Raw genomic sequence first — 18,794 nt, forward strand, 5'->3', positions numbered from 1 at the left:
CAATTTCCGAGCTGTCTAAATAACATTTCTGTGATATGATTTTATTAAAATACCCCAACGGTAAAAAATTCCTGCATACATTTCACTTGTTGAAATTAGCCTTTTTCGAGGGGGTGATCCTGTCTCATACAAAATGAATCACTGCTCAACCTGCCGACCTTGCCTGCGGGGTGTGACAAAACAAGAGCAGCCATGAACAGACCCCTTAAAGACAGTAAAATCATAGATTGTATTTCCACACATAGAGGCAGCACGTCGTCCTACTATAGCTAACAGAAGTAACGTCAACCTCAAGTGTGCATCTTTTTAAGTCCAGGTTAAAAGCTTTAAAAGCAGTTAAAGCTTTTAGTTTTTCCCATGCTTTTTAGCGCATTTCCGGTCCATCCATCCATCCATTTTCTGTTCCGCTTGATCCTCACTAGGGTCGCGGGCGTGCTGGAGCCTATCCCAGCTATCTTCGGGCGAGAGGCGGTGTACACCCTGAACTGGTCGCCAGCCAATCGCAGCGCACATTTAAACAAACAACCATTCGCACTCACATTCACACCTACGGGCAATTTAGAGTCTTCAATTAACCTACCACGCATGTCTTTGAGATGTGGGAGGAACCCGGATTTCCCGGAGAAAACCCACGCAGGCACGGGGAGAGCATGCAAACTCCACACAGGCGGGGCCGGGGATCGAACCCCGGACCTCAGAACTGTGAGGCAGACGCTCTAACCAGTCGATCACCAAGTTGTTAAAATGTTTATGTAAAATATGTTATATTAGTAACTCATTCTCATTTTTTTTTGCATTTGTCATAAATTTAAATATAGTTAATTAACCATATTCATTTTCATTATGTTCCCAACATTTTCCTTTTTATTTAAAAAAAACTCATTCAAATTTCGTTTCAGCACTAAAATATGAATTATTTAATGGACAGATTAAGGCCAAATAATGCTAATATTGACATTGAGGAGATAAAAATTCATTTTTGAAATGTTGTATCAGTCGTGTGTTATAAAGCGCCGCTGCCCTGTTTTGTCAAATGTTTACACTACAAAGCACTGGCTCAGTGTGGAATTATCATGTTAAGTTTAAACTGTGACACGTCCTAAAATAAAAGGACCGGCATGCCGCCGATGCCAGTGTTTGTAAACATGGCGAGGGGAGCAGGCGTGCCGTGCGCCTCAGCTAATCATGTTGTCGGAAGGGCGGGACCGCGATGGGAGGCCCCATGCTGTTGCTTGCCTTTCTCTTAGCTGCCGGGTCATGTGTGATTAAGAGGCTTGTGTTACCTGGAGCCCTGCAGAGGAACTTCCCCCTGGAGGGGAGTTTGTCCCATCCTGAAGCGTTTTACAGTTACAGTTTTATCACTTGTACTTTTCCCAGAGGATCACTCATAGGTGTGCTATTCCATTTAGTAACCAGGCAGGAATGTTTATGCAACAGGCTTCATTAAATGTTGGTTAGGCACTGTACCAAAAGGACACAAACTGTGGTGCGCAAGATTAAAAATGTAATAGTTTTCTGGTTCCATCATTACCTGTGATTTATTTTATTTATTTATTTTTTCTTCACAAAATAAAAATGTTACATATGAACAGTTCCACTTTGAAAAATAATAAGTGGTTCTTCTATACATTTGTTACAACTGCAGTGGTACTTTGACGTACGAGTGACCCGACTTATTTGAGATACAAGTGCTAAATGGTGGCAGTGAACTAAACTTGACAGCAAGCAGCAGTTTGGCAGATAGTTAAATAGTCTTGGAAAAAAATTGCTTCTAGCTCTTTATTTCCACTCCCAGTTGAAGTTTACTGTAAAGCTGAACATAAAATGAAGAGAATTGCATGTACAACTACATAATTGCTTTAGGAAAGTCTGCTAGCTTAATGCTAACACAAACTGAAACATGGCGGGCTGACGAATAGTATATAGAAATATTGTAAATTTGAATAAAATGGTAGCAACACATGTAGACAGACAATATGACAATACTTATAGGCAAATATTCCTTATACTTTGCAGAAAACGGTTAATATTACTGTAGTTTCCTGATTCACTTAGTTGTGAAACTCTTCATTTGTCTGTATTTCAGTATGATACTGCCCCCTGGCGGCCAAGGCATGCACACCAAAAGGGGAAAAATGCGGGGCTTGAACGGAATATTGCCATTGCTATTAATTTCAATGGGGAAAGATAATATACCAGTGTTTTGGGTTCCAAACGTAGTCATGGAACAAATTAAACTCGTAAGTCAAGGCACGAATAATTTTTTGCAAAACGGCTTCATTGGCAATGGCTCTGATTTGTTTTTCTCACCAACCTTTTTATTTTTCATGATGGTTACACCGCTAACGTTTAAATGTTCTCTTCACAGGTCAAACCGAAATCAGAAACTGCACATAGACATCATTTTGGAGGGGAGTATCCTGTAGTTTGGATGATTATTTATTTATTTATTTATTTATTCCATTATTGTAAATAAAACATTTTAAATGCATTTTATTTTAAAAAAAAAAGAAAAAAGAATTCACCTAATGGCAGACATGACTTCTCCACAGTGTTTGTCAGCTATCAACCATCTAAATGGCAGGAGTCATTAAACCACTGGTAACATAATTTTACAATCAAAACCGGGTTCTGCCTTTAAAAAAAAAAAAAAAAAAGTAATTAAAGCCATGAACCCCTCACGCGCCCTTTTTCACTGTGAATCCTGTAAATGACTGTCAAACGTAATGCTCAGCTTTGCCCATATTAGAAGGCTTAGTTAAAAAAAAAAAAGCTTCACAATTCAGCATCACCCATCTGTATAGAATACCTGTTTCTAATTGGTGCTCATTTAGGCAAATTTCCCTGATAGGAGTTCATCAAAGTACAAGCCTTAGAATTTGCCCAAAATGGCTCTATCAAACCAAAAATCTCTCTGTTCAATTTAAGCATGGATCTGTGAGATTGATGATGGACGTGAAACTGGTATCAGGGACAATATATATATATATATATATATCACTTTCCAGTGGGATGCTACTCAATGAGTTTTGGGATGTAATTTAGACCCCTGAAATATGAACATTTTCACCAGGATATACACGTGCAAAGTTTTTGAGGTTTTTGTGCATGTTGATGTCCCCCAAAATGCGATTTCATTGTCGAAAAAATAATAACAAACACTTAATTTCCATGCGGCCCCTACGAATGATAGCGTTAATAACATTAGTCTTATATACAGTAAGTGGTACCTTGAATTTACGAGACGTCGTGTGTTTTGTTTTGTGCGACGAGACATAATTTTAATTATGAGCAAGCTTCAGAGACAGCCACTCTCGTGAAATAAAACAAGGAGCGTGATCGCTGATGCACTTTCAGCCGTTTATTGAATGGGACCAACAGTCAAACATACAAATACAAAGTGAAAACACCCGCAACGACACGCAGAAAACACTCACATTGAACTAACTCTGTGGTAAATGGCCATTTGGAGCTCGAGTCAGAGCTTTGTCATTCACTAGGCCACATTACAAAGTCGTTTTAATAAGGAATATTGATTTGATATACAAATATATTGCGATACAAGCATCTATTTCAATGTATGTTTTTGGAGACTCGAATCGTAGAGTAGAGTTAGGAGAAAAAAGTCCACAAACACACAAAGCAGACAGATTAGGAGTAACAATAACCATCCTGGTTATCCATTTATGAACCCAATCGATGTTTCACACACACACACACACACAAAATGCTCCTCTCCTGTTTTTTATTGACCAAAAATAACAAACAGACCTCAAATGGTCTTATAAATGATGTCCAACTGTGATTACAGCTGATGCCCTGCTGTGTGGTTTTGTCTGTGTATGTGTGCGTGTGTGTGCGTTAGTGGTGAAACAGGGCCAGGGATGAGGTGGTGGAGTTAAAGGAGGTAAAGGTAATCATGCACACACACACACAGACACACACACATAGGCAGAGGTCCAAGCATGACCATGCTCCTGCCCCTTGTTTGTAAAGTGATGAATGAGAGCACAGAGCAGCGCTGGAGGCACTGACTTGTCTTGAAAGGACATGCTGTCACGCAAAGGCTAAAGCAACAGTCGGCGAAGGAACTCGCTGACACTTTCACAGGGATGCTAACTGATTCCAGGACAGGCTTTTACATTAGGAACAGAGTTGGGCAAGCCCGTTGGAAAATGTAGTGTGCTAAACTACAAGTTATTCTACAACAAATGAAGCTTTACTGCACTGAAGCTACCCACCAGAGAAATATAGCAAGTGAAGAAGCTACAATAAAATGACAAAAGGAGCTGAACTACATAAAAGCTACTTCATTTAGGTGGAGCTACTTTCAAACTACTTTTGAAGAATTTTGGGAATGTACTTTTGTGGTACAAATGATAACATGAATCTAAAATAATATAATAGATAGATAATCATGCTTCTTACTCCTGCTGCAATATAACTGTCTTGGTGACATCAATGTGTTATCATCAACATAACTGAAGAGTTTACTAAACAAATTTATTATAGTGGCAGATGTGGTCATCATTCTCTCTTACATTCCCTTTTTTCAGTTATCAAATAGCAAATTAATTATGTAAATAGTCTTGGATGTTAACCAGAGCTTCCTTTTGGATTGCACAATAAATACCGGCACGTATTCAGTAAATTTTCTGTGCGGACTCCAAAAGTAACATGAATTTAAGGTATGGCCATGGGGACTCACGAGATCTACTGTACAAGTATGTGCATTCTCCTCTGCCGTTGTGTCCAGCTGTGTGCTTTCTGTCTTGCTCCGCTGCATTATCAGACAGTTTGCACCAGTTCAGCAGGAGGATACGTGACGTCAAACGGAATAGATGCATTTAAGGGTTAGGACTGTCAGGGGAAATATGTATTCTGTGGATGCTTCACTACTGAAAAGCTAAATGGTGTTGAAAACAACGAGGGTATGACCACACTCCTAAGAATGTAGCTAAGCTAGTAATGCCACTACAGCCCAACACTGGTTTGGAGTTGCACTGACATTAATAGGTTTCAACTTTTGGTCATTTGATGAACACATCCATCCATCCATTTTCTGAGCCGCTTATCCTCACAAGAGTCGCGGGAGTGCTGGAGCCTATCCCAGCAATCATCGGGCAGGAGGCGGGGTACACCCTGAACTGGTTGCCAGCCAACCGCAGATTTGAGGAACACATAGTTTGTTATTATTATTCTGCCCTGCGCCCCCACAAAAAAGCTCAGTAGTCATTCTATGTGAAAAGTGCCGTTTTGGGTGGGATTTTTCCCATTTCCAAGGGTTGTATCAGAATCCTTTGAGAAAATTCACCCAATCGGCACCAATTGCGAACTGGGTATACTAGACAGGTGTGGTACATTTTTGTTATAGGACCCCCACTGAATTGAAGGCCAGCACAAATTATAGCACCTTCTCCAAAGAAATATCTTAAGAAACTAAGCCTCTCATCACTGATTTATTTGAACTATACTTTTGAATGGGGGGGAAAAAGGAGCCATATCAAATGCGACCATCTATTTAGCATGCTTAATCATCAAGTGGCATCCTTTACAAAGACGCTGCCCGATGGCATCGCTTCTGCGATACACAGTAAGAGAACTGCATTACCCAAACGACTGTGTTTAAGTAGGTGGAATGTCTGCTATTTTAGTTTTTTTAGATTATAGATTATTTAAAACAGGATATTTAAATGAAATTTGTTTGCATTATTTTGTGCTGCACCATTTATATGCTAACAAAGAGTGTATTAGTTTACTTGGCTTTATTAAAAGTTTTTATGGCAGGATTATTCATCCATCCATTACCTATACCGCTTTATCCTCACAAGGGTGGCGGGCGTGCTGGAGCCTATTCCAGCTGACTCCGGACGAGAGGCGCGGTACACCCTGAACTGGTCGCCAGCCAATCGCAGGGCACATATAAACAAACAACCATGCACGGATACATTCACACTTAAGGGCAATTTTGAGTCTTCAATCAACCGAGCATGCATGTTTTTGGGATGTGGGAGGAAACCGGAGTGCCCGGAGAAAACTCACGGGAACGGGGAGAACATTCAAACTCCACACAGGCGGGGCCGGGATTTGAACCCCGGTCCTCAGAACTGTGAAGCAGATGTGCTAACCACTCGTCCACCGTGCCGCCAGGATTACTCATGTACAATAAAAAATAAGACAGTTTCTACAATTTTGATGTGCTTCTTTTCCTTCCTAATGCATTGCCGCTGTATCGGATCGACATTTGATTTCAGCACATACTGTACTCAAAATCAAGTGGCTGGGCCATAAAAAAGGTCGTCTGGACATCCCTAGAATATTAGTTAGTTAGAAAGTTCTGTCTTTCACAAACACAGAATATTTGTATCCTTTAAATGATGCAACTCAAAGGGACAGAACCTAATGAAGCCCCCCACCCCTCGGCCAGACAAGGCGTCTTGTGCCAAAGTGCTTGTAGTTCAGATAAAGAGCGACGAGGAGGCAACTGATGTTGTCAGCATGTTGAGTTGTTGCAGTGTTGTAAGTGTTGTAGGAGAGCCGGGGGAGACCCAAACAGGATGGAGGCCTTGAGTTCTGCCAGCTGCAGCCTGTCTTTGAGGAGGCGATGGAGAGCTCCTCATTGAGGTTGGCAAACGCTGGCTCATAAACTTTCCCCGTCTCTCCCTTTGATTCTCTTTGGACATCTGCCTGGCCCTCCCATCAGGAATGTGCGGCAGCTGTTTGCTTCGTCTTCCCCGTGTGAACTCGGGCTTGTGCACGGGTCCCGGCTTAATGAATTGAGCCAATTCAAACCGGGTCGCCCGGGACACTGGGCCTTGGTGCATAACTCTCCTCCGGGAGGGAGGTGGGGGGGGGGGATGACAAGCAAGCTCACAGAAAGAGGCAAGGAAATGTATATTACGGAGGTTAACCATTTGCCCTCGTACTGTAATTGGCTTAGATTGTCTAGCAACCGGATTTGCAGGGGCAGAACCTGCACCATGCTGCAGTGCAAAAGTTCAGCAGCAGCCGACATGATTGTGTGATCTGTGTGTGAGCGTGCGTGTGTGTGTAACAGATAGAAGCTGGTGGGTGGGGTCTTACAAATGAGCAAAAGTAATGGGGATGTATCATAGCTTAATAGGCTGTAAATGTTGGTGTTTCCTTCTAATTTCTGTGGTTAAATTGAATAAGTACTATTAGCAATGGCAGCAAGGTGGCATCGGGGTTAGCATGTTTTCCTCATACTTCTGGGGATTAGACATTGAATCTCTGCTCTGGCCCTCCTATGTGGAGCTTCTGTTCTCCCCTCGCCCGCATTGGTTTTCTCCAAGTACTCAAAAAAACATGCATATTAGGTTCATTAAAGTTTCTAAATTGTCCATAGGTATGAATGTGAGCGTCAATGATTGTTTATCCACTCTGTGATTTGCTGGCAACCCGGCCAGGATGTAACCCTGTCTCTCGCCCAAAGTCAGCTGTGATAGAATCCAGCTCACCCATGACTATAATGAGGACGAGCACTAGAGTAAAAAGATGAATTAGCAATAGGCATACTAATGTATTTTTCAGGATTAGTTATTGATGAAATTCATTTAAATGGAGTGCAACACTTCACCGCAAACAGCCGAAGCGCTGGTGATTTGGTCTCAACTTGTTTGCAGTCTGAAGAACAACAAGACGCATACAACACATACGTGATATCAAAACAGGAGAATTTCTCCTATCCCTTTGAAAATATATATCCATTCATCCATTTTCTGAGCCGCTTCTCCTCACTAGGGTCGCGGGCGCGCTGGAGCCTATCCCAGCTATCATCGGGCAGGAGGCGGGGTACACCCTAAACTGGTTGCCAGCCAATCGCAGGGCACATACAAACAAACAACCATCAATCCATCCATCCATCCATTTTCTGAGCCGCTTCTCCTCACTAGGGTCGCGGGCGTGCTGGAGCCTATCCCAGCTGTCATCGGGCAGGAGGCGGGGTACACCCTGAACTGGTTGCCAGCCAATCGCAGGGCACAAAAACAAACAACCATTCGCACTTACATTCACACCTACGGGCAATTTAGAGTTGTCAATTAACCTACCATGCATGTTTTTGGGATGTGGGAGGAAACCGGAGTGCCCGGAGAAAACCCACGCAGGCACGGGGAGAACATTCAAACTCCACACAGGCGGGGCCGGGGATTGAACCCCCTGAAAATATATATATATTTTTAAATATTACTTAGTTGATTACTGTAAGTAACTAATGCTGTAAAAACCCCATAGTCGATCTAGGAAAATTCAGTAGAATGGCTATCCCTGAGTGAAGACTGACATCAAACAAACCAATTTAGATTTTATAGCCCAATACATCCATCCATCCCACCCACCATTTTCTAAACTTCTTGTCCTCATTTGGGGCATGGGTAGGATGGAGCCTATCCTAGCTGACTTCGGACTAGAGGCTGTTACATCCTGTATTGGTCACCACCCAATCACAGGAAACATACGAACAACACTCATATTCACAACTAAGGACAATTTACTGTCGTCTTCAATGAACCTTCCAATCCAAATGTATTTCTATAGTACATTTCGACACAACAGCGTTGACCAAAGTGCTGTATTTTTCATAACACCCATAGGATATAAAACATTGTGACATTGCAAAAGATAAAAACAATAAAACACACTATAAAACCAAGAAAACCTCTAATAGGCCATAGTAAGGAATGAATAAACAAAATACAACTACCAGTCATGCTGTGTTTACTGAGAAATGCCCCCCCCCCTCCCCCAAAACATTTTGTAAAACAGAAATGAAGTCCTGGATCTGCTCTAAAATGAATAAGTTATTAATATTTTCCTTCTTCATGTCCCATCCATCCACAACATTTTGTGGATTTTGTTTAAATTTGATCCTTCTTGGAGACAATACTGTTTTGTTCCTGGCATCTGTTGACACAGATACAGTACATAGAAATTTTGATGCAAACTGATCAAACATATGCACTTTATGAAAGGGGGATGGCGCTCCCCCAACGTTCATTTTCCCCATTCCATTTTTTGTTAAGCCAAATCGAGGTCTAGACTTCACTTATAAAGCCCCACACAGACCTCAGACTGTCACAGACAAGAGTATCAATGATAATGTGGCCAGTCATCACTCAAGAAGAGAGCTGGTAAACATGTCTGAGCTGACTGACGGTGGGACAAGAATCTGCATGCTTATGCTGCTTGTTTGTTTGAACGAGGAGATTAAGGGAGGAGCGAGAACATAGAATTCAGCAAAGTAAATAGCACAGGCAGATTGCCGCCATTGTGACGCCAGCAGGGCCCACTCAGCGAAGCCGTTGCTCCATTTGCCTTATTGCCCAGCAGAGGAGCATTAATACCTGAAATTGCAATTTGCTCATAAAGTCAATGCAGTGAGATGCTGTTGACAGGCCAAATGCCAGCGGAAGATATGAATTATGAAAAACTGAGTCCTGCATTAAGAAAGTAAAATCATTGATTTGTATTTTCACTCGTGGCGGCAGCGCTTCATCACTAAGCTGTCTTGTGGCACATGCTGCAGAAGCATGTGATCTATGTCACACGTCTGCAGTATTGCAAACGGCTTTCTCACAGACACATTTTAATGATTTAGTTGAGTTGGTTGTGTATTTTCACACTTGAAAGGTGGTCAGGCACTCCAGAGACCCAAGTATTTGCATTCAGGCTATTAAAAAAGTCAATTTTACATATGGTGGTAAACTTCTTTGTAAAATGTGTATGGCAGTTAAAACAGATATTATTTCGAACATTGCCTTCGAAAGAAATAAAGCTTTTATGATGCTCATGTTCATCCTCTGAAATGGATTGCAGGGTGTTGTCGGTTTATGACGGAATTGTGTTCATACGCAGGCGACGTAACTTGCATTTGTACGCAAGTCTAGCACTAACCTAAGCTAAAGCAGCAGGAAAGTCAATTTTATGAAAATCTTTCATAGGCCATAAATATAAAACAACACAATGGCGCATGACAGCACTTTAGAGCATTTCATACCATGCCCCCTTGGTAGTCCGTAAATGTTGAATCGAGGGTACTGGAATCTTATTGGCTGTTGAAGACATTTCACCTTCAATGCAAAAGGCTGTTTCAGTTTTAAATTAAAAAGCCAGCCACACCTGGAAACAACAATCCCTATGTGACCACCCCAAGGGGACACACCCACCAGAGGCTTAAGTAGGGGAACTCCACATCTAAGATTTAGAACTGCAGAAGCCTTTTGACTTAACGGTGAAATGTCTGCAACCACCAAGAAGAGTCCAGTTGCCTCAATTCAACTTGTGTGGATAAGATGACCTGGATGATCACAGACACCCCACTTGGTAGGCAGTGTTAGCAATTACAGGGATGACGATCTAATTATATGCTTACTTTGCATGTCAATGACATCACACACACATAATTGTTTTAAATTTATATTTATTTATGCATGAATAACTGCAATATGAAATAACTTAAATCAACTTTATCCAAAAAGGCTAAACTTGTTTACATTTTTAGTCTCAAGAATGAACTCTCACAAATCACATGCAACTTCAAAGATGTCGAACATCATTTGATGAACTGGTGAAATCTTTTTTTTTTCTCCTCTGTTGTTATTTGTGTTGAAGGTTATGAACCTGATTTGAACTGATCAACCAGAGTTGAACACCAAAACTGAAACTGAACAAATAAAAAAAGTAGAAGAATCTGAGTTGTCCACTCCCTCAGCTGTTTAGCAGATTTTGAAGCAGAAAAATCCAAATAACTTGTCGAATACTGTGTGATGCAGTAATGATAGTAAAAGTAAAGTCTTTTGGTACAGCATTAGTGATTCTCAGCATTCCCGCAGTAAGTGGAATCTAAATCATTTTCTCTCCTCGAGTATTCTTGCGGCAGGCCGAGCTCCACGAGTCATGATGAGTTGTTTAAAACCTAATCAGCAACTAACAAGTCCCTGGTTATTTGTTTCTGCTTCGGTACTTGAGAGTTCCCAGATGTTGTGGAAGGTGGGGAGTCGATTGTTTATACAGCGGCGAATCCCTCCCAAACACACGCGTTCTATCACCCTTGATGGCTATCTATCAGGGGAGGCGCGAGTTACAGTTTCTGTGAAGTCGGGCAGGCACAAAAGCCCTTCTGCGGCAAATTACAAGTCCCACCCCACCTGCTGAAGCCAGCGTGCCGGCGGCGCTGTGTTCAGACGCTAACTTGCCTCCCGATCGATCGCTTGTTGTTGCAGCTGTGCTTTCGTTGATGGTTTGTTTAAGCGGCTCCGCATGCTTGTCGAGAGCGAGGCAGCTGAATACATAAAACAAGCTCTGCGAACCGCCAGGACAAAACGGGATAATAAAAAGCAAATGGTTTCATCCCGTCTCGAAGGCTCATTAATCGGCGAGGTTGCTTCCTTACCTTTATGACAGGATTCATGTAGCGTGGAGGGGTTCTCCTCAGCTAGGTGAGCCGCTAATGTCGGCCCACTTGACTGTGACTGTTTCATCTGCTTCTCTGTGTCACATTTTACAGAGACATACATTATTGGGCTTTTTTTTCCCCTCACAATTTTGTTTTTGTTTTGATGAAAGACACCTGGAAACTGGCTTTAGATTCCAGGTGTCTTTCATCAAAACACCCCAAGGAGAAAGAATTCTAGTACACATTTCACCCTCTCTTAAGAGTCTCTTTGAAGTCAGCTTGTTTCTAGGTTACGGTCCTATCTCATGCAAGGGAGCCACTGTTCACACCGCATTTCCCTACTACATCATATGCCTGCACAAGAGCGGCATTTGTTACTATGACGACAAGGAGCCGAGCCCCAGTCTAAAAAAAAAAGCAAGTGCAAACTGCAAAGCCAGCAAATTCCACTTGTCAATACCTATACATTTTACGTAAATTATCAATTTAATTTTCAACAGTTCCCAGGTGTCTTATTAACGTTCAGCATACGCTTCAACACGTTTCCGTGTGGAAAGGGTCTAAGCCCCCTCCAAGCTACAGTCAGAGTAGGAGATAGTCACCCTCTGTGAACACAGTCACACTTGATTGTCACTCATAGGAGCAACGCTTCACCACCAAGCCACCGTATTACACTTGTCAGTTTAGTGTGTGGGGATCTATGTACGTGGCGCATGCAGTGGACACGTTTTTTGATATCACAAGATGGCTGGCAAAATTTAGAATAGTGTAATTTTACACTTGATGGGTAGGCAGGTATGCCAAAGACCCAACAATTTCTTTACAAGCAATTAAAAAGTAATTTTTTTCCCCATAATATGTCCCTTTTAAATACTGTGGATAGCCCTAGTTTAAGATGTGAGCTAATATCTAACATGTCAGCTGGCCTTCAAGATGGAGCCTTGACTCTCTCCACACAGAGGTCAGTGACATCCTCCCTGCAGTGGCCGTTTCCTTCCCTTGGGCCCCACTTCCTGCTGCACACAGATAGGATATTACTCATTTGCCGCGCCATGTCAAGACACTTTCAACTTACATGCATTCGCAATGTAAGGGATCCATTTAAACTTAGAAAAACATACTTTGTTCTATGTTCATTTCACTGGCTCATTTTGACTCAGTTCATCCACTCTGGCAGCATTGGTGGTAGTAAATGAGATTGTAGATGCAGCTGATAGGAAACACTATGGCTTGTGTGCTTATCGACATGTCAGATAGTCTGTAAACAATTGATGATCTCCTGTTCCTCCAGATATTTACTGTACAAACATGGCACTTTCTCATTAAAGCTTTACTGAGCCTCATTCAGTGCATCTAGTTTTAAAGTCAGTTGTTATTTGGGTTTTTACATTGGCTCTTTGGGAACAAAAGAGTTCAGAGTTATTTGTTTTCTTACCCATCAAACGTTATTAAGTAAAATTATTTTTTGCTAAGGAGGACGAAGCAGTTCAAAAAGAACTCAAGAAGCATCCTCCAATAGGCCATATACGTATGATCTATTTTATACAGTAAGCAAGATCAGATCACACTCATAAGAAAGGTAGGATGTATGTGTGGCTATTTATAGGAGAAATTCTTTTGTTATGAATTCATTTAAATTGGACACCATTAGGTATACGGTTTACGATAGAAACGACTTCCGACGTGTCGGGTTTGATTGTTATTTACGGCCTAGCAGTGTTTTTCATACTAATATTTACTGAAATTATGACTTTACTACTGCCTTCGCGTAAATTGGTGATAGACTACTGCACGTTCCGAATTACCTACAAATTCAGATTATGTTGCCACCGTAGGAACAGAAGTCCATTGTTAACCACGGACCCCTAGTACCTGCATTGTTTGTTAGTTGTAGCTTGCAGTGTTGTAAAGATAAATTGCATCATGTTGATTTTGTACAGCTAAATAAGATAACCAAATTTAAAAAAAAACAGCTAAACAGTATGATGCAGTGTAGTTGTACACCACTGAAAACTACAACCATTAATATAAAAAAAAATGTAACATTATCATCTTTGCAAAGGCATATTTTTTAGCATATATTGACTTTGTGCAAGTGTAGAAGAGATGAGCAAATACCTATCTGTGAAAATCAAATTGTGTTTTTTTTAGTTTTCTGAAATTATTTATTTGTTTTCATGAAGCCTTAAATAAAATGACAGCCCCAAGTTACGCTCCTTTCTCCAGGTTTTTTTTTCACTATTAGTCAGTCAGTTGTTTTTTGATGAGATTATTAAATAGATGTGGCACCACCGCGATGACAGGTTAGCACATCTGCCTCACAGTTCTGAGGACCGGGGTTCAAATCCCGGCCTCGCCTGAGTGGAGTTTGCATGTTCTTCCTATGCCTGTATGCGTTTTCTCCGGGTACTCCGCTTTCCTCACACATCCCAAAAACATGCGTGGTAGGTTGATTGAAGACTCCACACCACAATCCTGACATCACAGACCCATATTGGGAACTAGTGGTGTGTATGTCCCCAATCTGTAAAAATACCAACATTCCCATTGGACATTTTATTACACTTTTGACTCTGTGATACATAGGTATTGCCTTTTTTAAATACATTCTGTATATCACAAATACATTCTGTATATCACACGTTTAGTTGGGTAGCTAACCATACTCAGCTGATCAGCTGTTAACCACCACTGCCAATGTTGATCCGGACCTTTCTCTGTATCATATTGAGGAGTTTACCAGCCTGCTTTCTCTGGCATCAAGGCCACATGGGGCCTCCCTGTCGAACCTGTACTGGAAGCATCCATCAAGCTGCTGTTCTGTCAGTCCAGCCGACTATCAGCCAGTGGCCAATGCTAGCTAACATGATACTGCTAACTGAACAGTAGAATTACCCCCATGATTTATTGTTAAGCGTCCTCGAGTCCCTTTTAGTTTATTTATATTATTATTTGACATTATATGGCACTGATGATGGCGCCACGGTGGACGACTGGTTAGCACATCTGCCTCACGGTTCTGAGGAGCGGGGTTCAAATCTCGGCCTCGCCTGTGTGGAGTTGGCATGTTCTCCCAGTACCTGCGTGGGCTTTCTCCGGGCACTCCGGTTTTCCTCCCACATCCCCAAAACATGCGTGGTAGGTTGATTGAAGACTCTAAATTGCCCGTAGGTGCGAATGTGAGTGTGACTGGTTGTGTGTTTATATGTGCCCAGCGATTGGCTGGCGACCAGTTCAGGGTGTACCCCGCCTCTCGCCCGAACATAGCTGGGATAGGCTCCTGCACGCCCGCGACCCTAGTGAGGATAAGCGGTACAGAAAATGGATGGATGGATGTCCCTGATGATGGCAGCACTGATGAATGTGGCTGGGAATGGTTGTCTGTCTCTTTTTGTGCCCTGCGATTGACAAGCGACATGTCCAGTGTGTTGTCCGCTATTCACCCAAAATCAGCGAGGATAGGCTCCAGCACACCTGTGATCCTGAGCAGAATATACAGTATAGAAAATGGTTGCATGGATATTTGACATTATAGTTTTTCCGCATAGTCTGTCAATCCCTTGAAAATGGCGGCCCTTGGCCAAGCCTAGCTTCGAAGTCATGGGTGGAGAAACTTGGGTGTGGTTGTGGTGTCATATACTGTAAATTAGCCGAAGTGGCCACAGACACATTTTGGAAAACAGACAACTCACAAAAGGTTTGCAACTTCATACATGATGGGTGCGCAGGCACTCGATAGACTCAACTATTAGTATACAAGTAATTAATTTTTTTCATATGTTTTATATTTAAGTTGGTTTAATTGATGTCATAGACTTTAAACACTAATTAACATTGTGGCTTGTTAGCTGCTACAACAACAACAACACACGAGGTATTTTGTTACATTTTGTTGTCAGAACTCAAGCAGCTCCAGTTGACTCTCAAAAAAAGGTGAACAATCTAAAAATGCGATAGCGTGGGTTTCTGTGCCGACTCCCAGGGGTGCGCACTCGTCCTAGAAATGGCTGAGGACTGAAAAATGTTGCCGGAGCCACACGTCTGTTTATGCAGAGCGGCGGGGAAATATTAAGAAAATATTTGGCCACTTTTTCACTCTGAGATAGTTTGGCCCATGTTTCGCTGAGTGACCCAGAAACGACCTGCAACCCTCCCACCTAGATTGTCACGTCCAACTGAAACACGTCAAGAAAACAAGGCCTGCATCAATAATATCATAATCATTTCTGAGCCATGAATCACATAGCAAATGTGTTTACTTCATGCAAAGATAAAACACAAAATAACCCAGACTGAAACTACTGAAGCGCTTTTTGTCAGTGTGGTTTTGTTATGTTCGTAGTGAATTAGCCCGTCGTAAATCACAGTGCTGACCATTTAAAGCCGTCAACTGACTTGAGTTAGTGTAGCTGTAATACAACACTGGAGGGATATATCTTTGTCGGACTTCAAAACCACATCTTGGTCTGCTCAGGGACACACAGGAAGTTCTCTGGAGATAAAACACAGCAGAACTTCCTCATGTCATTTCAAAGCATTACAAATCACCCTTAGCTAGCTCTTCTTTGAAAGTGCTTACACTACATTTCTTCATTGTTTACTTCAATTCACTTAATCTATTAATTTACTTATATACTGTACGTGCATTACACTGTATTTGACCTGTAGTTGTACTCGCCCAAGTATACATCTCATACTATAATGACACTATTTTGACTATTTGTAGCCATTTGAATAGTTAAATATTGTAATGATATTGTTACTGAAACTTATTCTGAAGTATAATTTGACAACAGCCCTCAGATTAAGGCAGGTACACGTTCATGCTTGTATTATTTAAAATTTTAATATTCTACATCTTTCCTTGTAATGTTATGCTTTTACACTCAACTAATCACTTGTAACATGAAGTTTTTATTCTTGCAAAGTTTCATCTTTATTTTTGTCAAAATAATTACGACATAATATTATGACTTTTTGTTGTAAATTTCCAATTTAAGTCTTTTTTTTCCCCCCCCTTTTTTTAAAAAAAAAACTCCTGTTTAGCTGCATGGTCATGCAGAATAGTGGCTTTGTATGAGTCCCTCGGTGTGTATTTTTCGTCATATATACAGCAAGTCCTCGATTTACGAACGAGTTCCGTTCCTATGCTGGCTATTTTCCGCGTAAGTCGGATTTCACCGTTAAAGTCGAAATTTACGGCGAAATACTTCTGACCGTAACAGGAAAGGTTAACACTTCGTGTAAAGAAACTAAAATACATTCAAATAAAAAATAAGATGCTGTACTTACCATTACCATTTCACATGAATGCTAGGCAACTGGTGTATGGACTGCTGTGTTTCGGCTCCGTCCACCCGCAAGGGGAGCCGAGCTAGTGCGCCATCCCAAGGGTGATCCAGTCGGAGAGACAGCATCCAGGACTCAGGACGGTCCCCCAGTCCCGCTGAACCAGGCCCCAAGAGAGGGCCACTCCACCCGCCAACCAGTAAACCAATAAAATGTATTTTCTTCATCTTTTCACACTTGATAAAACATTTTTTACACATGATCAAACAATTTTTTTGTGTAATTGTCTAATGAAGAACGTATTTCTGAATTATGTTTGTCTTTAGATGTTTTGAAAAGAATACAAAACTTCTAAGATCTGGTCGTGCTTGCGTTCCACTTGACTGCAACAATATATTGGTTAATAAAAATGTTTTAAAAATATATATTAATATTAAACTTCTGTTGTATTCAGACAACATACTCCTCTTGTGTTACTGGAGACTGTCCAAGAGTCACTAATCACAGAAGAAAATTCAATCATCTGTTGTGCTCTATGCGGGAGTCTGAGGAACAGCATTGAGATGAATTTTTCAGCAGATCTGTCACCGAATCGATTTTCTCCACTTTACTTGAACCAACAGCACATTTTGCATCATGACAGGCTGTCTAATTACCTTTGCTCTGTATGGGCACAGTCACCATCTGCTACTGATTCCTTTATCATCTTCACCCTGGAAAACACGATTTGAGGGTTCTGGGAGAGAGCCAGGTTGGGCAGGTCATTACAACGTGTAAAATACTGACTCTACTTTGCCTCAGCTTGGGACAGTCAGTTATACCAACGCAGTAAATACAAGCCACTTTGAACACATCAGTAGGAACGAGACACGTTAACAAACAACAACAACACTGGAGTAGAAACAGCATTGCCTGTCCAGTATTTACTTGGCATGTTGGCCAACTAAGGACATATTTGATTCAAGAGGAGACTAAGGGCAGCTACAGCCAAGTGGAGACTGGGGTTTATTTTACCATGATCCCTACAACGTGTACAGTACTGGCTCGGCACTACTTGCCTCAGTTTGAAGTGCTTGCTTTTACTAACTTCATAATACCACTGCAGAAAACTGGGGAAACAAAGAAAACTGCATTGAGTGCATCAGTAAGAATTACACAAGACACGTCTTTGGAAAATAGACATGAGTGATACCAGCATTGCTGCAGATGATTAAGGGTTGGTGGGTCAGCCTGTCAGTGCTCAGGTCATACACCACACACTCAATCAAACTGGTCTGCATGGCGGTCGCCTCACTAGGAAGCCACTTCTAAAGATGATGCAAAAGATAGCCCGCAAACGGTATGCTGAAGACAACCAAAGTAAGGCTATGGATTACTTGAGCCATGTCCTGTGGTCTGGGGGCAACCAGATGAGGAGTAGAAAGACAAATAGGTTTTGCTTACAGTCAAGCATGGTACCAGTAGTAGTCATGGTTGGGGCTGCATGTGTGAGGGAACCATGAATGCTAACGTACTGGGAAATACTGAAGCAGACTCACCAAGCATGTCTCCAGACCTAAACCCTATTGAGCATCTGTGGGGCATCCTCAAGCAGAAGGTGGAGGAGCACAAGATCTCTAACACTCACCAGCTCCGTGATGTCATCATGGAAAAGTGAAAACAGAGTCAAGCAGTGCCGGGAAATAATGGTAGCAACACAAAACATTGACCCTCTGGGCACAGTTTAGACATTTTCACTTAGATGCGTACTCACGTTTGTTGACATTTTCACTTAGATGTGTACTCACGTTTGTTGCCAACGGCATGTTGGGGTATTTTTGAGGGGACGGTACATTAACACTGTTGTTAATCATACAAGCTATACACAAACTAAATGTTAGCAAAGTTTCATTTCTTCAGAATTGTCCCATGAGATTGTATAACAAAGTATTTGCAAAAATAAAAACGCTGAACTCACTTGTCTGAGATATTGTAGGTACTATAAGATTCTGTTTATTTTGTAGGTATTGAGATCTGCCAATCACCAGTTGTTAGAGGACAGTAACAACCTGTTTGGTCCCCCCCTCCCCACAGAGAGGCTATTAGACATAAT

General features: G+C 41.6%; 1 long non-coding RNA gene across 2 annotated transcripts in view; it reads left to right on the forward strand.

Moving 5' to 3' along the window:
* LOC133478267 (uncharacterized) overlaps window positions 1-17,213 on the forward strand; it is a 250,615-nt gene extending 233,402 nt beyond the window's left edge. For both annotated transcript variants that reach the window (XR_009788637.1, XR_009788638.1), the window contains one exon: window positions 16,731-17,213. This is a non-coding gene — a long non-coding RNA (uncharacterized LOC133478267). The remainder of the gene's footprint in view (window positions 1-16,730) is intronic.
* Window positions 17,214-18,794: the final 1,581 nt, after the last annotated feature.

This window comes from Phyllopteryx taeniolatus, chromosome 5 (genome assembly GCF_024500385.1).
Source record: "Phyllopteryx taeniolatus isolate TA_2022b chromosome 5, UOR_Ptae_1.2, whole genome shotgun sequence".
NCBI classification, from domain to species: domain Eukaryota; kingdom Metazoa; phylum Chordata; class Actinopteri; order Syngnathiformes; family Syngnathidae; genus Phyllopteryx; species Phyllopteryx taeniolatus.